Below are 20,450 nucleotides of genomic sequence, written 5' to 3'. Positions count from 1 at the left end.
TCCTATCCACCACATGGTGCTTGACTTTTTCTGCCTGACTTATTTCGCTTTGCATGATAACCTCAAAATCCATGCATGATGTCAAAGCTGTGGGGTTGTGGTTAAGGGTGTGTACTTTGGAATCCAATGTATTTACTTCTTGATTTTTGCGGCCACAGTTTTGATATATAGAGACCACTTCAAGATCAGTAGACTAATGAGAAACACAAATAGCAATGACCTCAAATAGATTTTTTCTAAAATTATCAATGAGTAACAATGACCCTTGTTTGATGATGTAATTCCAAGAAGTATGTTGATATTCCTTCCTAATATTACTAAAAGCCTGGGCCACTTTAAATGTTGAGAAATTGATCTCCACATGTATAACAATCCCAACTCCTAAATGTGGTCACTATGTAATCGTAGAAAACTGGACAAGTCATGGACTGGATACACAAATGATAGCACAATACTCAATGTAATATCATTCAACTATTATAAAAATAAATCTGAGTTATACCTTTAAGTCAGCCAGGAAGAGACATTCAACATTAAATGAAGATGGAATTAATAATGTGTGATACATATTGTCACACATAGTAAATTTGATATTCACATATCAATGCTAAAAGTTTCGTAAATCTTTACCCTTTTTTGAAATGTGAAAATTGCTAAAATTTCAATAATCTTAGAAGCTAGTATCTTTAAATTGTCCTCTTTAGACTACAGTCTGCTGCCTTAGATGTGTAAATTATTATTATTATTATTATTATTATTATTATTATTATTATTTTGAATGCTTTGCTACCTTCTTGAAGGAAAATGGCATAATGTGCACCACCATTTTTCTCCACTTATTAACTTTATTTAAAATGGATTTGTGGCAAAAATAAAATCACTTCCAGAACCAGTTTATTTGTTACATTCATTCTCAGCAAGCCAATGGTCCAGTTATCTATGGTCATTTCCCATGTGACACACTGAGTGTCTTTGTCTACTGACAACTGTGGCCAATGCAGTACACTTGCTGTTTTATTGCCACATCCTATGCATTTCAAAACCATTGTTTTTTTCTGATAAACAAAGTCTAATAATTCCAGTCCTTTCTAGTTGGACAACTTAAAAACAGTACAATGTGAATGAGAAAAAAATACTTCCCTAAGATGAAAGTTGAGATCTATTATCAAAAATCATTGAATAATGAGACTGATTCACTGTCTGCTGTGATAAGAGGACCGCTTATACCAACAATGCACAAGAATTGTACACGTGAAACCTATATATTAACCAACATCACCACAATAAATTTAATAAAACAACATTGATTCAAGTTCTCCACAGGCTTATTGAGGACAAAGGCAGGTTTGATTAAGGCTCAGAGTAGCTTTCTACAAAATGATTCTACTGTTGTCTCTCAAGGGAATGAGTAAAGGAGAATGGCAAGGAAAGCAGACATCTCTGTACACACACATCCTCCCAGACATTTTTTTCCTGGTAAACTGAGTTACACTCTTCTGGGAGCTGTTCTCAGGGGTATGAGAAAGCTCTCGTCTGACAATAACTATTCAAGGAGTACATACATAAAGGAAACTATGCAAGTGCTGCATGATTTTCTTACCACAAGAGATACTCTATTTTTTGATATGAGGATCCATGAGGGATCAAGCAAGGGTTTTAATGTTTTTCTTTAACATTTACATCTGTCAAAATAGATTTTTAAAACATATTTTAATTCTGGCTTTTTTTAAAAAAGGAAAAGAGAGCCAAGTAAATATTGATTCAAGGCAGAAGGTCTGGTTGTTTTAAAGGCTTAACCTAGATTACAGAACTTCAAGCTTTTTGACTTTCTTTGTTTTACTGAATGTTTAAATCAAATATATCAATCTCTTGGTGTGCCCATACCACATAATTAAATGTTACAATTCTTAGAAATGGAGCTAAAACAACTGTAATGCTGGTCATGGCATGAGCTCTTATCTGCACAGGTCTTCAGCAAATCTCAGTGGCCCTATTTCTTTCCAACTTGTGCCAGATGCCCGCAGATTAATTGGCAAACTGCAAGAAGTCTATTTTGAATTCCCAGTAACACTGAGGGTGAATGAACAATCTACAAAAATAGCTCCCTGCCTTCTTCAGTTTCGGCAAGGAACATATATAGTGTGATGTTCAAGAGTAATTTGTTCACGTACATATAAAATACTTATGAAACATTCACTAAAGTAAGGTTTGGTTGAACTATAAGAGGTCAAGAGCTGACTGCAAAAATAATCAAAACAATTGCACTTAAAATAATGTTCACTATGGATAAAAAGAGTAGCAAGATTATTTTATTAATACATTCTTTCAAAAAGGGCAAGGTGGAGCCCCACCTTAATCAGTCAGATTAATTAAATTTTCTTTACTGAATACTATCATATAAAGTATAACACATTATTGATCCGTGTTACATACCACAGATGTGTTGAAAAATGAAAACTCCATAGAAACATAAGTATTCCTCCAATTATTTATTAAATAATGTTTGTTTCAAAATAAAATAATGATATCTGGTTTGCTCATAAAGACTGATCGTGAAAATCCATTTAAGCTGATATACACAAAGTAACAAAGAAGAAATGAAATAAAATGACAACCTACACAGAACTGACCAGATGCTAAAAGCAGATGGAAAACTTAAAGTGAAGTATTAAAAGAGCAGGTTTATGATGCTACAGCTGGTGATTAAAATATCTCAGTATCTAATCAGGCAACAACATCTGGCCCACTGCTATTCAGAGGTTTTCAAACAGTAAGAGCCACAATATAATTTAATAATCAAAATTGAATTTGCAAAGCTAGCCAATGAGTAGAAACTCTAAAGACTCTACCATAGTATCTCTCAACTTTTCAAAACAACAAAACAAAAAAGAGAAAATACTAAAAGTTACCTTTTGATAATTAAACTCCATATACTGTGGAACTGAAGTTGGATAAAAGTTTAATCAAACTCAGTGGGTGCTATTAAAAAGGCAATAAACAAATGATTGAACAAATGACAACAAACTTCTGAGTTCCCCTCTAATTATCTAATGACAAAATACACAAACTATCACTTGGTTAAATGGCAACAATCTATAGCAGTAAAAAGTTATGGTGGCCATAATTTCTTCTAACTCCATTTTTATCTGTTATTTCTTTATTTTCTATTAATTTGAATATGAAATGCAAAGAAATAAGGGAGTTAATGATTCGGTAACATTTAACAAAAGGGAGATCAACATGCAAAAACACTTTTATTCTGGAAAATAAAAATTAATTATTTCACTAAATAACATTGCATCCTTAATTATGAGACAATATTTTATTATAAATTATATTATATCTCTCCTTAAATTTTGCTATAGTTCTCAGTTGATTCAAAGCTTATATCCAAAGACTTAAGTGTTATGTAAAAACCTGTTGTTTGATTGCAGCCTGACTACCTAACCTTAGTACCTAACATATCTTGCCATGATTGGTAAATTTGGCATGCGTTAATTATAATTGTATAAAAAGTACATCATCTTCCACTTCTTCATACTATTATTCATACTACCTAAGCTTTTCCCATCACTATCTGCTTTATGATCTCCTCTACTCTTCTTGGTATAAGCTCAAATGTATTTCCTGAAAAAGTCCCAGTTGGGGTTAATGACTCCTTACTTTGTCTCTCTCCATTCTGTCAATTATCATGAATCATTGACTTATTTATTTAAATACATATTATTACCTAAAGATTGCTAAAACCTGAGTAACTTGTAATTTTTAAATTACCTTTTACAAATCTAGTCCAGGGCCTAATATACTATGTTTACAATGAATAAATGAGTTAAATAATTAATTTTATTATAAGGTCAACTTGCATGTAAGAATATATTAGAGACATTTCTGATGAACTAAACTTCTTTATTTGGCATAAAAACAAGTTTTAGGGTGAATTTATTAAATACATTTCACTGTGTCTTGTTTCTCTTTATCTATTACCACATCTGAGCTACCCATTATCAGATAACAAAAAATTAACTTCTAAAAAGTAATAGTAGTAGAAGTTCACCATTATCTTACTCTTCAAAAATTTCTTCTTAAAATAAGACTAAAACCTGATTTTTTTCAGAAATCTTTTTTGGGGGGAAACTGTATTTCTTTTCAACAAACTTTTAGTCTCGATGTCTACATTAATCTAAATAATGTTGAGGTGTTTCCAGAATACTGCTAGATAGTTGCCATTTTGACATGATCCATATATGTGTTAATAAAAAAGGAAAATAAATAAAAAAGGGAAATAAAAAAGGAAAGGTAAGGTCCATAGGTATGGATGATAAAAATTAAAAGTGACAAAGACATGACAAGGTGTAAGCTGCACATGGAAAAACCATGAAGAAAATGAAAACACCTGAAAAGCTGTCATATCAACAGTAAACTTCTCTGCATGTTAAGATGACCTGTCTCCAAGAAATTTAAAAACTTGATTCTCTGAGATGTTATTGTACTTCAAAGAGATGTCTGCTATGTAAAAGTAATATTTAATTTTGACTAAACATATAAAACTTGAATAATCAACACATACTCCACTGTGTATCTTTTTTCCTGGAAAGATTAAAAATTGTACCATATTCCAATTAGAGGAATGTTTCTATATTCTCTTTATATGACTACTGCTATGACATTATTAAATTTTAAACAGTGGTTATAGAACTGTCTGAATATCAATCTTTTTATTTTTATAATGACAATCTCTCTATCTATCCACCACCACCATCCCACAAATACATAGTGATACTCAAATGGTCTTCCTTCCTAAAATTAAAGAAGCTCAATGTGAAAAAGTGAACCAGGCAGGGCCAATGTATCTCTACAGAAAACGTCAAAACAGTTCCTATGTGAAATAACCAAAAAAGGAAAAAAAAAATGCACAAATTTATGAAACTAAAATTCTCAAGACTGTGGATATCAAACTAATTCCTAAGATATGGAAAACAAGAGGTGATAACTATGATTGCTATAATTGCCTCCAGAGTACTGTCTATGGAGAGTTTCCAGGCCAAGTCACAGGGAGAGGAAACCAAGGCAAAGCCAGTCAGACCCTGTGAACTGGAGACAGGTCAGTGCCTGAGTCTCACTCATCCAGAATTTACAGGACAGAATATTGGAAGCAACTATCAAAATTTATAGAAGTTTCTCTTTTTTTATTCAGGTGAGTGCTGATCAATATATGAAGACTGCAAAGAAACTATATGAGGAAATAGCATCTGAAAGGGATTAGAAAGGTCATTAGAGCTAACACGGAGAAAGGACTAGTTTGTATTCCCACAAGCTGGAAAATCCTCAGTCATGGGTAAAAATAACATCTGGTCTAAACACTATGATAAGCCTACCTAACAAAGTTTAAAAATCAAGATCCCAAAAGATCAAAATGTTTTCAAGTAACTTAAGCTCATCGTAAAATAAACCTCAGGAAATTAATAGCATTTGAAAATATCCAGCACTCAATAAGGGAAACTTTATAATAGCTGGTATTTGAAACAGATAAAACATGACATAAACAGTAATGCAAAGAAGTATGAAAAGACAAATGAGGAGAAAATATAAATCAATTGAAACTGATAGGAAAGAAAAAAGAGAGGAGACACAAATAACTAGTAATCAGAAATGAAAGAGGAGCCATCACTACTGATCCTGTGGACATTAGAAGGATAATAGAGGAATATTATGAACAATTCTATGCCCACAAACTTAATAACATAGATGCAATTGACCTATTTCTTTAAAGATACACCTACCAAAACTCATACAAGGCAGTATAGATAAACTACATAGGACTCCGTTGATTAAAGAAATTGAATTGATACTTTCCCAAATAGAAAGTATCAGGAAAAGATGAGCTCTATGTAAATTCTAGCAAATACTGAAGGAAGAAATTACTCAAATTTTCTACAATCTCTTCCAGAAAACAGGCAGATGGAATGTATCCTAACTTATTCTATGAGCCAGCATTACACTAATACCAAAATTAATCAAACATTACAAAAAAGGAAAACTACAGACCGACATCTCTCATGAACATAAATGCAAAAATCCTTAATAAAATAATAGCAAATAGAATCCGATAATGTATAAAACATTTATAAACTGCAACCAAGTGGGATTTACTCCAGGTTAGCTCAACATTCAAAAATCAATTAATGTAATCCATCAGTCAACAGGCTAAAGAACAAAAATCGCATAATCGTATGTGTGTTTTCACACATAATATTCAGGATCATACTAGTAGTCTTAGATAATGCAATAAGACAATAAGAGGAAATAAGAGGTGTACAGATTGGGAAGGAATAAATAAAATGGCCTTTGTTCACAGATCACACTATTGTCTATGTAGAAAATCCAGACAATTAAAAAAAAATATTCCAGGAACTAATAAGCAATTATAACAAGGTTGCAGGATATGAAATTAATATGCAAAAGTCAATTTCTTTATTGTATAACAGCAAAAAAATTGGTATTTGAAAATGAAAATACAATAATTTAAATTAGACCCAAAAAATATTACATGCTTTGTTATAAACCTAACAAAATATGTATAAGATCTATAAAATGAAAACTATAAAACTCTGATATAAGAAATCAAAGAAGATCTAAATAAATGGAGAGGTAATCTAAGTACATGCATAGAAAGACTCATTATTGACAAGATGTCAGTTTTTCCCAACCTGATATATAGGTTTAATATAATACCAATCAAAATCCTAGCAAGTTATTTCATGAGTATCAACAAACTGATTCTAAAGTTTATAAGGAGAGAAAAAAGATCCAACTTAGTCAACACAAGATTGAAGGAGAAGAACAAAGTCAGAGGATTGACTCTATCTAGTTTCAAGACTTAAAGATAAAGCTACAGTAATCAAGGCAGTGTGGTGTTGGCAAGAAGATAGATAACAGATCAGTGGAACAGAACAGAGAGTACACAAATAGGCCCACAGATGTATATTGTCGGTTGATTATCTACAAAGATGCAAAGGCAATTCAGTGGAGAACGGCTTGTCAATAAATAGTTCTGAAACAATAGATATTGGCATTACCTCACACCATATGGAAAAAATAACTCAAAATGCATTATTAATTAAATGTAAATGTAAAACTATAAAATTCTAGAAGAAAACATAAAATAAAATATTTATGATCTTGAGTTACACAAAGATTTCTTACATAATGCACCTAAACAATATACAAAAGGAATAAAATGTTACATTGAAATTATCAAAAGTAGGAATTCATGCTCATTGCAAGACACTATTAGGAAAATGAAACAACAAACCTTAGAATGGGAAAAAATATTTGCAACTCATATATCTGATACCACACTGGTATCCAGAATAATAAAGAACTCTCACAACTCATTTAAAAGAAAGCAAATAGCTCAATAGAAATGGTCAAACTATAATATCTGAACAGATACTGCACCAAAGAAGATACGCAAAAGAAAAATAAGCATGTAACTGGAGGGGATCCTCAGATTCAGAGTCAATGCCCTATCTAATATGCATTGTGCTAGATCATATGACTTCCATCATGACCATATGCAAAAGGTTCAGAATTTATAGGAATAAGGCTTGGCTACCTTTTGCTAGCCAGAGAATGCAACAGGACCTAAGGTAGGAGGCTCCCAGGATTGGGAGGTCAAGTGTCAGATACCAAGTGGCCAAAAGTGTGTAAATAAAAACCACAATGAGATACCACCTCACACCTGTTAGAATAGCTATTGTCAACAAGACAAGTAATATGTGTTGGAGAGGTAGTGGGGGAAAAGGACCCCTCATACACTGCTAGTGGGAATGTAAACTGGTACAGCCACTATAGAAAACACTAGGGAGTTTCCTCAAAAAATTAAGAAAACAATTACCACAGGACCCTCAACCCCTCTTCTGGGTATCCACCCCCAAAAGTGGAAAACATTTATCCGTAAGATATATGTACTCCTGTGTTCATTGTAGTATTATTCACGGCAGCCAAAACATGGACACAATCTAAGTGACCTTTGATGGATGTTTGGATAATGAAGATGGAGTACATATATGTAATGGAATATTACTCAGCCATAAGAACAGATGAAATACTGTAATTAGTGACATCATGGATGTCACTCCATGGTGGAGTAGCCAAGAACACTGGGCTCTCTTTCCCCCTATTTCTCTGCCAGAGGGTCATCTTCCCAGGAGGAAATTTCTCATTCAGACTTGTTTCCCTGCCACTGGATACCTGTTGCCTAGGCTATGATCTGAGTGAGTGAATTTGAGAGGTGGGGGGACAACCTTATTTTATGCAGGATCCCTTTGTGTAAGAGAAGCTCTATCTTGTACTTGAAACCACTGAGAATACACTCCTCCCAGCTTGCAAGTTAGTGGTCCCTCACCATGTGAAGAAATCCAACAGAATTCAGGCTACTGTCCCCTCCACCAAGTGTTCAGTTCTTAGCTGAAGGGTGTCACTCAGAAAGAAGCATGCCATTGTGCCTATGCCCAGGGCCTTGGGCCAGAAATTCTGCATGGAGGGATAAGCAAGCAGTAAAATACATAGCTCCTAATCTCTTTGCAAAGAAACTAAGTTCATTAACAAAAGAGCATGGAGAAGGTCATGTCTCAGGGTGCTCTCAAAAACAGAGGAGGTTATGGGGATAGCAATTGGGAAATCTGTAGATTCAGTGAACTGCTAAAGTATACATGATAAATGCATGTTAAAATGTAGCCTGGCTATTATAGTTTGCTGAAGAGAGCTAGAGAGAGGGGAGGATAAAAATGTTAGACGCATAGAACAGAAAATGTTAAATGGCAGATATACAACTATATCAATAATGACATTAAATGTGAATGGATTAAACAATCTAACAAAAAGCAAGAGATTGTGAATGGGGAAAAATACAATAGGATCCAAGTACTTGCTGTCTATAGGAGACATGCTTTATATTCAAAAATACAAACAGACTGAAAGTAAACGAATGCAAAAGGTGTGTTATGCAAACAGTAATCATAAGAAAGCTGGGGTGGCTATACTGATATCAGACAAATTTACACAAATATTACAAAAATGAAGCTTATTTTATAAAGATAAAATGGTCAATCTGTCAGGAAGATATGACAATTATGAAGATAAATGCTCAGAACAATTAGCACCAAAATACATGAAACAAAAACTGAACGAAATTAATGGAGAACTACAAACTTCAGCAGTAATTATAGGAGATGCAAGTAACCCACTTTCAATAATATATACACAGAAGATTCAACAAGGGTATATGATACTTGAACATTATAAATCAACTATAATTAGCAGACATCTATGCAGCATTTTCAGAGACTACAGATTGTTGTTTCATATATAATGAACTTGTTTTATATATAATTATTTATAGTTATATATAATTTATATTTATACTATATACAAAGGGTGCCAAAAATGTATACACACTTTAAGAAAGGAAAAACTGTATTAAAATTGTAATACTCACTATATACCAATAACAAAAGATGAATACAAGTCATGTGTATACATATTTTTGGCACCCCCGGTATTTTATTTTCATCTAAATTGCTCTCAATATCACGTATTGAGTAGTACATAGTGTTTAACAATTATTAAATCATGGCTGTAAATTCTACTTGGCTATAGTATAGTATTATTTCTTAAGTTGGTGCAATGTTTTTGCCATTTCATATAGAATTTTATTGTTGATATTAATATGAAATATCAGAGTATAATTTTGCAATATTATACTGTGCTTTATTCTGGTTTTGGAAATTTGAAATACTTCCACTTGCAACAATCTGGATGGATCTTGAGAATATCTAAGCAAAGTCTCAATGCTAGGCAAATACTAACTTTTAGTTCTCAATTCTAATGTTAAGTGAAATATAAGTCAAAAAAAGTCGAGAACCATATGACTTCACTCATGGGGATATAAAACTGAAAGCAACAAATGAAAAAGACAAACAAACACTCCTAGACACAGACTACAGTTTAGTGATTACCAGAGGGAAAGGGAATGGTTGCCATACTTGGTTCTTTTTAGACACTCATTTAAGAATTTCTATACAGTATATTTGCTAACTCTTGAGTACTTGCTTTGTCCAAACACTCTTTAAAGCCATTTTCACTGTGAAATGTGAAGTATATCATGCTGCATGTGTAAAATAGGCTATTACATAAACCTTTCCGAACATACAGGCAATGAGAATTTAATGATGTGATAAAATTCTTACATTACCAGCATAAATGAAAAATTTCAAACTGCATGAAGAGTGGCAGAAATTTGATTTAAATTATTTGCAAGTTTTATGTGTGTATGTATTTGAGGAAAAAATAATAAATTGAAAATGTGAAAGGCATTATCTCTGAATTTGTCAAGGATATTTTGTTTATAATACTGTCTACCACATGTTGAATGTTCTGTGTTAAGACATCTCTAAGCACATAAGTTAATTTTTAAAAATATTGTGATAACTTATTTAAATAAAACATCGTTTTTATTATTTCAAGTAATTCTTGATAGTAAATGTGATTTTTCCATTAAAGTTATCAGGCCAAATTAACATTTAGACTATATCTCATACCAGGCCCTTATCTAAGCACTATTTGTGAAATTTGTCATTTAATCCTCACAGCAAATTGTGAAGGAGGTGTTTTAAAAGTACAATTTAATAGGAATCTGTTTGATTCAGTTAGTAAAATTTCAAAATTCTAAAGCTAAGGTATTAAGATTTTATCCTATGTCCATGTGATTTAAAGTTCATTCTTTATACCACTAATCTCACTGTCCTTTGTTCCTTTTTTCACAAAAATGAAATATTTTTCTGTATTTGGTATGAATGAAATATGGTGCTAAGCAACAGATAATAGACTATTATCTCTATGTCCCCCCCATTAAGGATATGAAAGTTTTGCTATTATATTCTATTATTATTATTATCATCATCATCATTATTTTCTTAGTATTACTAACATTACTGTATTCGATAGATTATGGAAAGCCTAATGAGGATTAATAATTAAAACTAATTTGTTACTGATGTGCCATTATCCCAACTGCCAAGGCTACAAATTTGACTTCTCTTGCAAAGGCAAATGCTTTTTGAATATGGAATGACAAGTGTCAAAAGGTTATTGTGACTATTCAAAGCTTAAATTGAAGCCCTTAAAATATTATCTGGATTTTTATGATTGCTCTTTTGTTATCCTTCCTGTCCCTTTCATAGTTTTTCATTAGATCAGCCCCAGAGGTGATCCATACTGATTACAAACTATGACACTTCATTTTCATAATAGAGGCTCATTTCAATTCTACAACCAAAAGAGTTTGAATGAACAGAAAAATTCTCAGTGAAAAGGGTGTCATCAAAGAAGAATGCTTTACAAATCTGAGCTGACAGTCAAACCACAAACAAAGAAATTTCTAAGTGGCTCATATTCTGATCATAGATTTGTATTCTTTGAAATTCAATTATCTGTTATGCAGAAAAACTGTTTTCAGATTTCTTCATGTCCTGAAGACCTTGGCTTGTGCACTCTTTCATTTGCAAATGAGATAAAATTGTCTCCCATTTCCTCTTAAATGACTGGGAGTGCTTCCTGATAAAATGGCAAGTATGAGAATGATTGATAATCTGAGCAAGTTGCAGTTTTACTCAGCTATAGGTCCTATAGCCTTGAAGCCAGACTCAGATTCAGATCCATCTCATTGTTGAGCAATAAAATCAAGTTTGTACGAATTGAAGGGAGTCCGTCCTCCTTAATTCCAACATGGAGTGTCGTGAACTTTCTGGGCTTTGTAATCACTGTATTGAGTCATCATCTGTGACTGTGCAAGTGAAGCTGTAGCCTTCCTTTCCTTGACATCTCATGCCCATGGTGTGTAGACAATCCATGAACACAGACACTCTTAATAGTTTTCTTGACTTGAAAGGTAGACTTGGTGACGTTATATTTGAGAAGTTGAACACTGCTACGTTGACAAGTAGGTTTGGGTGCCAGATTACCTGGGATAACAATACTGGTGCTACTGTGTGACTGGAAATTAATATATATTCTCAAAGGATAATTTCCACATATGTAAAATTAACGTAGTTTTAATATCTAGTTACGATTTTTGTGAAGATTAAATAAATTACGATAGGGTAAGATACTTAGAACTGTGTCTGACTCATAGTACAAACCTAATATTGGTGTGGTGATTTTAAAATATGTAGTCAAATTATTTGTTGATCTTCAGATAATTGGAAGGAGCCTAATTTCCCTACCCTTGAATGGGGCTGGATTCATGAATTGCTTGTACTGAATAGGTTACAGAAATAACATTTCTTAGGCTAGGTCATAAGAGACATTGTAGTTTTCATGTCTGTTTCTTCTGCATCACTTGTTCTCTGGGAAGCCAGCTGCTGAGTTATGAGGACACTTAGGTAGCCCTATAGAGGGAACTGAATGGCAAGGAACAAAAGCCCTTGCCAGTACCCAATAAAGAACTGACACATCCTGTCACCAGCCTGATAAAAGTGAACTGACATGTAAGATGACTAACCATAGAGCTGAGGACTATGGGTGGAGCTGGGCCCCTTGTTAACACTTTAGTCCTGAGTTCCTGTTGAAACTTTGTGGTAGCTTCTGTCGGGGAGGGATCCTTTGATATAGAGGCCATCAGGGGAAGAGGCTCTCTTTTTTCATGTGGGACACCAGTTGGGAGCCCAGCCAGAGGAGTGCGTTCTCACACTGCTGTGGTGGTTTGTTACTTTTTTTTTTTTCTCAATAAATTGCTCTTTTGGTAGATTGTCTGGAGAATTATTTTGGCCAGTTGACAAGCCCAATGAGAGTGAGCCCTGTAAAGCTGTTTTTGAACTTCTGATTGACAGAAAATAGATAATTTACTCAATGCCTTAGCTATCACTGATATTCCTATATTCCTGCTAACATTTCTCAAGTAGGCCCAGAGCACTTTTTCTTTTGGCCTCAGTCTATGCTTTCCTGAAAAAGAAAAAAAAAAGAAAAACCCAGATGGCTTAATTGGCAAATTCTACCAAACTTTATAACAGAATTAATATCAATTCTTCCAAAATTTTACAAAATAACAAAAGTGATAGGAATAATTCCTAACTCTTCGTGTGGGATCATTATCACCCTGATATTAAAACAAGACATCACAAAAACAAAACAAAAAACTGCAACCCAATATCCCCTATTGATTAGGACTTAAAAACATAGGATAGAATTTAAAAAAAAAAAAAAATAGAACACTAAACCCAGCAAAATTAAAAAGAAAAAAGGATTCTAAAACCTTACCAAGCTGGGAGAATTGGAAAGTCACGTGCAAAATAATACAACTAGACTGCTATCTGTCACCGTGTACCAAAATTAAATCAAAATGAATAAAAGACCTAAATATAAGACCTGAAACAATAAACTACATGGAAGAAAATATAGGTACTAAACTTATGGACCTTAGGTTCAAAGAGCATTTTATGAATATGACCTCAATGGCAAGGGAAGTAAAAGCTGAAAAAATGAATGGGACTATATCAAACTAAAAAGCTTCTGCAGAGAAAAAGAAACCATCGACAAAATAAAGAGGCAGCCAACCAAATGGGAGAAGATTTTTGCAAACAACGCCTCCAAAAAGAGGCTAATATCCAAAATATATAAAGAACTCATACAACTCAACAACAACAACAACAACAAAAAACAATCCAATTAAAAAATGGGCAGAGGAGCTGAATAGACATTTTTCCAAAGAAGACATACAAATGGCCAATAGACATATGAAAAAATGTTCATCACTAATCATCAGAGAAATGCGAATCAAAACCACAATGAGTTATCACCTCACCCCAGTCAGAGTGGCTATCATCATCAAGACAAATCATAACAAGTGTTGGAGAGGCTGTGGAGAAAAAGGAACCCTCATACACTGTTGGTGGGAATGCAGATTGGTGCAGCCGCTATGGAAGGCAAAGTGGAGGTTCCTCAAAAAATTAAGAATAGAATTGCCATATGACCCACCAATCCCTCTCCTAGGTATTTACCCAAAAAATCTGAAAACATTTATCCATAAAGATATATGTGCTCCAATGTTCATTGCAGCTTTATTTACAGTGGCCAAGACATGGAAACAACCAAAGTGTCTTTCAATAGATGATTGGATAAAGAAGATGTAGTATATATACACAATGGAATACTATTTTGCCATAAAAAAAGATGAAATAGTACCATTTGCCAACAACATGAGTGAATCTTGAGATTATTATGCATAGCGAAATAAGTCAGACAGAAAAAATAGAGAACCATATGATTTCACTGATATGTGGGATATAAAACTGAAAACAACAAAAGAACAAGGCAAACAAATAAAGAGACAAAAACTCATAGACACAGACAATAGTTTAGTGGTTACCAGAGGGTAAGGGGGGAGGAGGGGAGGTAGATGAGGGTAAAAGGGATCAAATATATGGTGATAGAAGGAGAACTGACTCTGGGTGGTGAACACACAATGTGATATACAGATGATGTATTACAGAAATGTACACCTGAAATCTATGTAACTTTATTAACAATTGTTACCCAATATACTTTAATTTAAAAAAATAAATAAATAAAATGCACTGAAAAGTTATAAAATCAACATCTGAAGGAAAAAAAAAAAAAAACTTACCAAGTGGGATTTACTTCAGAAATGAAAGATTGCTTTAACATCCCCAAATCAATCAATGTAATAAACCATATAAATAGAACAAAGCACACAAAAAACACAAGATCATCACAAGAAATGAAGAAAAGGTACTAAGGAAAAATCATGCCCTTTTAAAACAAGCACACTAAAAAAAAATTAGGACTAGAAAGGGACCACTTCTTCAACCTGATAAAAAACTTCTACAAAAACAAGAAACAAAACAACCAAGAGCTAACATGACACTTACTAGTGACATGTTTTTCCTATAGGATCAGGAAGAAGACAAAGATGCAGGCCTTCTTGCCATTTCTGTTCCACATTGCATTGAACTTATAGCAAGGGAATTAGTTGGAAGCAAGAAATAAGAAACATCCAGATAAAAGAAAAAATTAAAACTATCTCTATTGAGTATATATGCTTGTATATAAAAAATTCAAAGGAATCCACTAAAAAAAATCTACTAAATCTAATCAAGAAGTGCTGCAGGTTTACAAGATATAAGATTACTATGTGAAAATCAATTACATTTATACACATTCACATATAATAATCTGAAAATGAAGGTAAAACAATTTCATTTATAATAGCATGTAAAATAATGAAATAATTAGGAATAAATTTAACAAAAGAAGTGTAAGGTTTTTTACTCTGAAAAACCACAAAACACTGTTGTAAGATATTAATGGAGATCTATGTAAGTGATTAAATATTCAGTGTTTATGGATCAGAAGATTTAATATGTTAAGGTGGAAATCCTACCCAAACTGATCTACAGAATCTATGCATTCTCTATCAAAATCCCTGCTTTCATTTTGCAGTAATTGACAAGACTATTCTGAAAGTCATCTAGAAATGCAAAGGAACCAGATTAGCCAAAACAATTTTGAATAGGGACAAATTTGGATGATTCTCATTTCCTATTTCAAAATTCACTTACTTAAATACAAGAGTTAGTTACTATTTACAGTAATCAAGACAGTGTGATTCTAGCATAGGGATAGACATGTAGAATTGAGAGTCCTAATTGAAACATTATTTGTATTATCAAGTGGCTATCCACAAAGAGGACAAGACAATTTCATGGTGGAAAGAATAGTATTTTAAAAAATGATGATAACTGAATACCTACATTGAAAAAAATGAAATTGGACCCTTAACTCACACCATACTCAAAAATAACTCAAAATGGATAAAGACTTAAATATAGTGCTAAAAGCATGAAACTTTTAGAAAAAGACGGGAGTGAATATTTGAGATCTTTCATTAGGCAATTTCTTAGATATGTCACCAAAAGTACAAGTGATAAAAGAAAATATATAGATAAATTGAATTTGATCAAAATTGAAAACTTTTACCCCTCAGAAGACACCAACAAGAATGTGCGAAGTCAACACAGGAATGGGATAAAATATTTGTAAATCTTGTATCTGGAAGAAACTAGTATCTAGGATATTTAAAGAACACTGACAACACAATAATACAAAAACTACAACAACCTAATTTTAAATATGACCAAAGTAGGCCAATAGACATTTATCCAAAGAAAGCATAGAAATTCACAATAAGCACATGAAAATATGTTCAACATCATTAGTCACCAGGGAAATGCAAACCAAAACCACAAGGGGATACTATTTCATATTCACTAGGATGGCTTTTTTTTTTTTTTTTTCAGTACAGCAAATAAAAAGTTTGTGTCAGTATAGGGAGTAAGTAGAACTTTCTGGTATAGTTGATGAGATTGTAAAAATGGTACAGCCACTCTGAAAAACAGCTTAGCAGTTTTTCAAAATGTTAAGCATAGAGTTACAATGTGCCTCAGAAATAACACTCATAGGTATGTACCCAAGAGAAATGAAAAAAGTATATCTACACAAAAACTTGTACACAAATGTCCATACAAGGACTATTCATAACAGATAAAAAAAAAAATGAAAACAACAGAAATGTCCATTGGGATAAACAAAATATGGATATCCTTATAAAGAAATATTATTTGGCAACAAAAAGACACACTGATACATGTTACAGCATGGATGAACCTTGAAAACTTAATGCTAAGTTAAAGAAGCCAGTCATAAAAGGCCATATATTGTATAATTCAACTTATATTAAATATCCAGAACTGGAAAATACATAGAAACAGAAAGTAGATTAGTCATTACCCAGGGCTTGAGAAAAGGGAAAATGGGGAGTGAATGTTAATGTGTATGGATTTCTTTTTGGGGGTGATGATGGTGTTCTGTAATTAGATAGCGATATGTAATGGTTTCATAAATCAGTAAATATACTGAAAACCACTGAGATGTACCTTTTAAATAATTGAATTGTATGGCATGTGAATTATATCTTAATAAAGGTTTGATTTCAAGAAAAAAAATAAGGAGTATACTATGTGATGCCCTAAAAGCTGGAGCTGTATATGTATATGTATATGTATATGTATATGTATATGTATATGTATATGTATATACATATATATACATACATATCTCACAATTCCTATAATAAATAAAACTCACAAGTTCTGTAGTAAAACTAATTACTAATTGAAAGACAAACAGGTATATTAGAACTACTCAGTTGCACAGTGCTGTGAGAGAGCAGTGAATAGGGTTCATAGGGCACATAGATCAGCCAGTGAGAGTGGCAGAGACAGAAGAGATGGACTGGGTCTTGAAGGATGAATTGCCATTAATTAATTTAAAAAAAGGAAGCAGTGGTATAGCGGCATGGTATGGGAATGAGAAATGGACAATTTAGTAGAGAAGTAGAGAGGACCATAAATGACATAGAATTTTATCCTGAGAATTAAGAAAATTCAATGAAGAAAATTTGGATGAGATGGGGATTACCCAAACAGATGCTCATTTGGAAAAAAAAAAAAAAAATCCCTTAAAGTATACTAACTGGTAAAAACAAAAGCAGTAAACAAGAGCAAAACCACAGGCATTAGCAATAGGAATAGAAGGGCTAAACTGAGACCTAGTACTTTGAAATCTTGCTTTAGGCTTTCTTCCAATGACTTTAGCTAAGGGTGACTTTTCTTTTTTTTTTTCTTTTTTTTTTTTTTTAATTAAATGTATTGGGGCAACAATGGTTAGCAAAATTATACAGGTTTCAAGTATACAATTCTATAATACATCATCTATACATTGCATTGTGTTCACCACCCAGAGTCAATTCTCCTTCCATCACCACATGTTTGAACCCCTTTACCCTCTTCTATAACCCCCCCAAAAATATTGACTTTTCTTAATGTTAATTCTTATCGCTGCTTTCCCCAACTCCAGACAAAAATGCAGAATGAATAATTCAAATAAATAACTCAAAATATATTTAGTAAGTACTATTACTATTTAGAGTCTACCAGAAAATATTGTAGAAATCCTTGGTTATATATTTTGTTATGCCCCCTTTTAAACAAAATATCTCTGTATAACTGAACATACCAGTTCAATTCTATTAAACAAAAATAGTTTATATGATTAAAATGACATTTAGTGAGAACTGCCTTTCTATGCCATAAATTTCTGTAGCAATGTCTTTCCATAGTTAAAGAGGAAAATTTAACCAGAGTTTAAATACAGTCAGTAAAGATGAAAATAAATCATTATAACATCTGAATGTGTCTATAAAGGAATTTATGTCTGCTCCTTAATTGTTATCCTACTTCAAATTTTTTTCACTCATAATATTCAGACAATGCATTTCAGTTATTTTTATGATGGCGTTCTATAATTTACAAAATCATTAAATTATTTGTTTAGAGAGGAAATGAATAGGGGCTGGCTTAAATTTTGTTGGGATAATTGTAGTATAAACTGGATCAAATACACAGTGCTAGGAAGAGAACTGACTCTAGGTAGTGAACACACAATGTGATATATAGATGATGTATTACAGAATTGTACACCTGAAGTCTATGTAACCTTACTAACAACTGTCACCCTAATAAACTTTAATTTTAAAAAAAGTAAAATAATAAAAAATTACCATGCAAAAACTAACCCAAGGGAAGATAGTGTGACTGTGTTAACATTGAAGTAAGTAGAGTTTAAGACATGACCAAAACATAAGCAGTCCTCAAAAGCATATTCTAAACACAAGTCCAAAAATGACAAAGGAAAGTACAATGATGGAAAAATATATACCAAAAATTGGAGTTTCTATCTTAATGTCAGGTAAGGGAGAATTTAAGGCTAGAAGTGTTACGAATGATAAAGCAGAAAATTCTATGATAAAGTAGTCAACAGAATGATAGGACTATCCCAAATTTGGAGGCACATAATATAACTTTAAACTACATAAAGTAAAAAGTAACATAAATAAAAAGAGAAAGAGATAAAATAAAAATTGTGATTAGAGATTTTTAACGTGACTTTTTGGTAGAGTAAAAAAGTAAGAATTTAAAAGATCTAAATGGTGACATAAGCAGTATGAGGGTTTGAGAGGACCTCTAGGTCTCTCCCCTTGAAGTTATATAAAATTGGACAGCTATAATTCAACAAAGGATTCCCTGCTCAACACAAAGCACTTCTGAGAAACAGTCGCCTTGAAACATCTGAAGTTGGGCATATCTGAGTGAACAGGGAAGGAGAAAAGGGGGAAGGACAGAGACCAGTGCCACAGCCTAGAGCTCACTATAGCCCCTGCAGGCTCTGGGGCAGTGGGGTGTCTGGTTACAGCACACACACTCTGCAGCCCCAAGGAACATGGAACAGAATCAATAATCCTACCTGAATGGCCAGCACACACTGTGGCTAAACTCAATGACAGGAGCAGAGGGAACACAATGGTGTGGCCGCTCTGGTCTAGAAGCCCTGACTACCAGGAAGAGAACAATACCACAGATATAGCCACCTCCCCTCACTTTCCCAGAGCTCCCAGTGGCTCCAGGAGACACTGTAGAAGTTGAGGTGTCAGATTACAGTGGACATACTCAGCACTCCTGCAGACTAGAGGGGCAGAAACATTTCTAACTGGGCTGCAGGTGCTCCTGCTGCTAAATATAGTTGCAGGGGTAGATATACTGAGGTGTGGCATTGAGGTCTGGCACCCATAATTACTAGGAAAAGAGCAAAGCCACAAATGAACCACTCCACCGCCACGCATCGCAACAGAATCCAGTGGAGGCTCCTGGGACACCTCAAATAGTATAGTTAGTGGCAGCATCTACTTACAGAAGGGAGTGCCAGGATCTCACAGGCCCAGAGCCCCATGACCCACATTCCCCCACAGGCATGATGCCTCAAGATTCAGGTGGCTTGGTCACAGAAGTGATGCCCACCTCCAAGGAAATAAATGCAGGATATTTTCAATAGCTGAAGTGACACCGCCCCACAAAGGTCCTGGAAGCCACCGCAGTGCAGGTATGAGAAAATAAAAACTTGCACCTCGGCACAATCTACTGGAAAAGAAAAGACAAACCTCTACTTATCAATAGGTTAAAAGTAAAGTGTCAAATACAAAAAAATTAAAACAAATTTAATTCCCATAAATGCTCAGGCTAAGAAATAATCCATCAAAATCCATCAAGTATCATTAATAACCAAGGTAACAAGGCAGGAAAGAAAGAAAATGAAAAATCTCCAGATAATAAACATAAAGATATGGAAGACCGTGATTTATATTAAAGAAAATTCAAGATTGCACTTCTGAAAAACACTCAATGAGATACAAGAAAACTAAAAAGTTCATGTAATAAACTGAGAAATAAAATCAACAAACAAATGGAGTACTTTACCAA

This window comes from Rhinolophus sinicus, linkage group LG04 (assembly GCF_036562045.2).
Source record: "Rhinolophus sinicus isolate RSC01 linkage group LG04, ASM3656204v1, whole genome shotgun sequence".
In the NCBI taxonomy this organism is placed as follows: Eukaryota; Metazoa; Chordata; class Mammalia; order Chiroptera; family Rhinolophidae; genus Rhinolophus; species Rhinolophus sinicus.
This window is presented reverse-complemented; position numbering follows the sequence as displayed.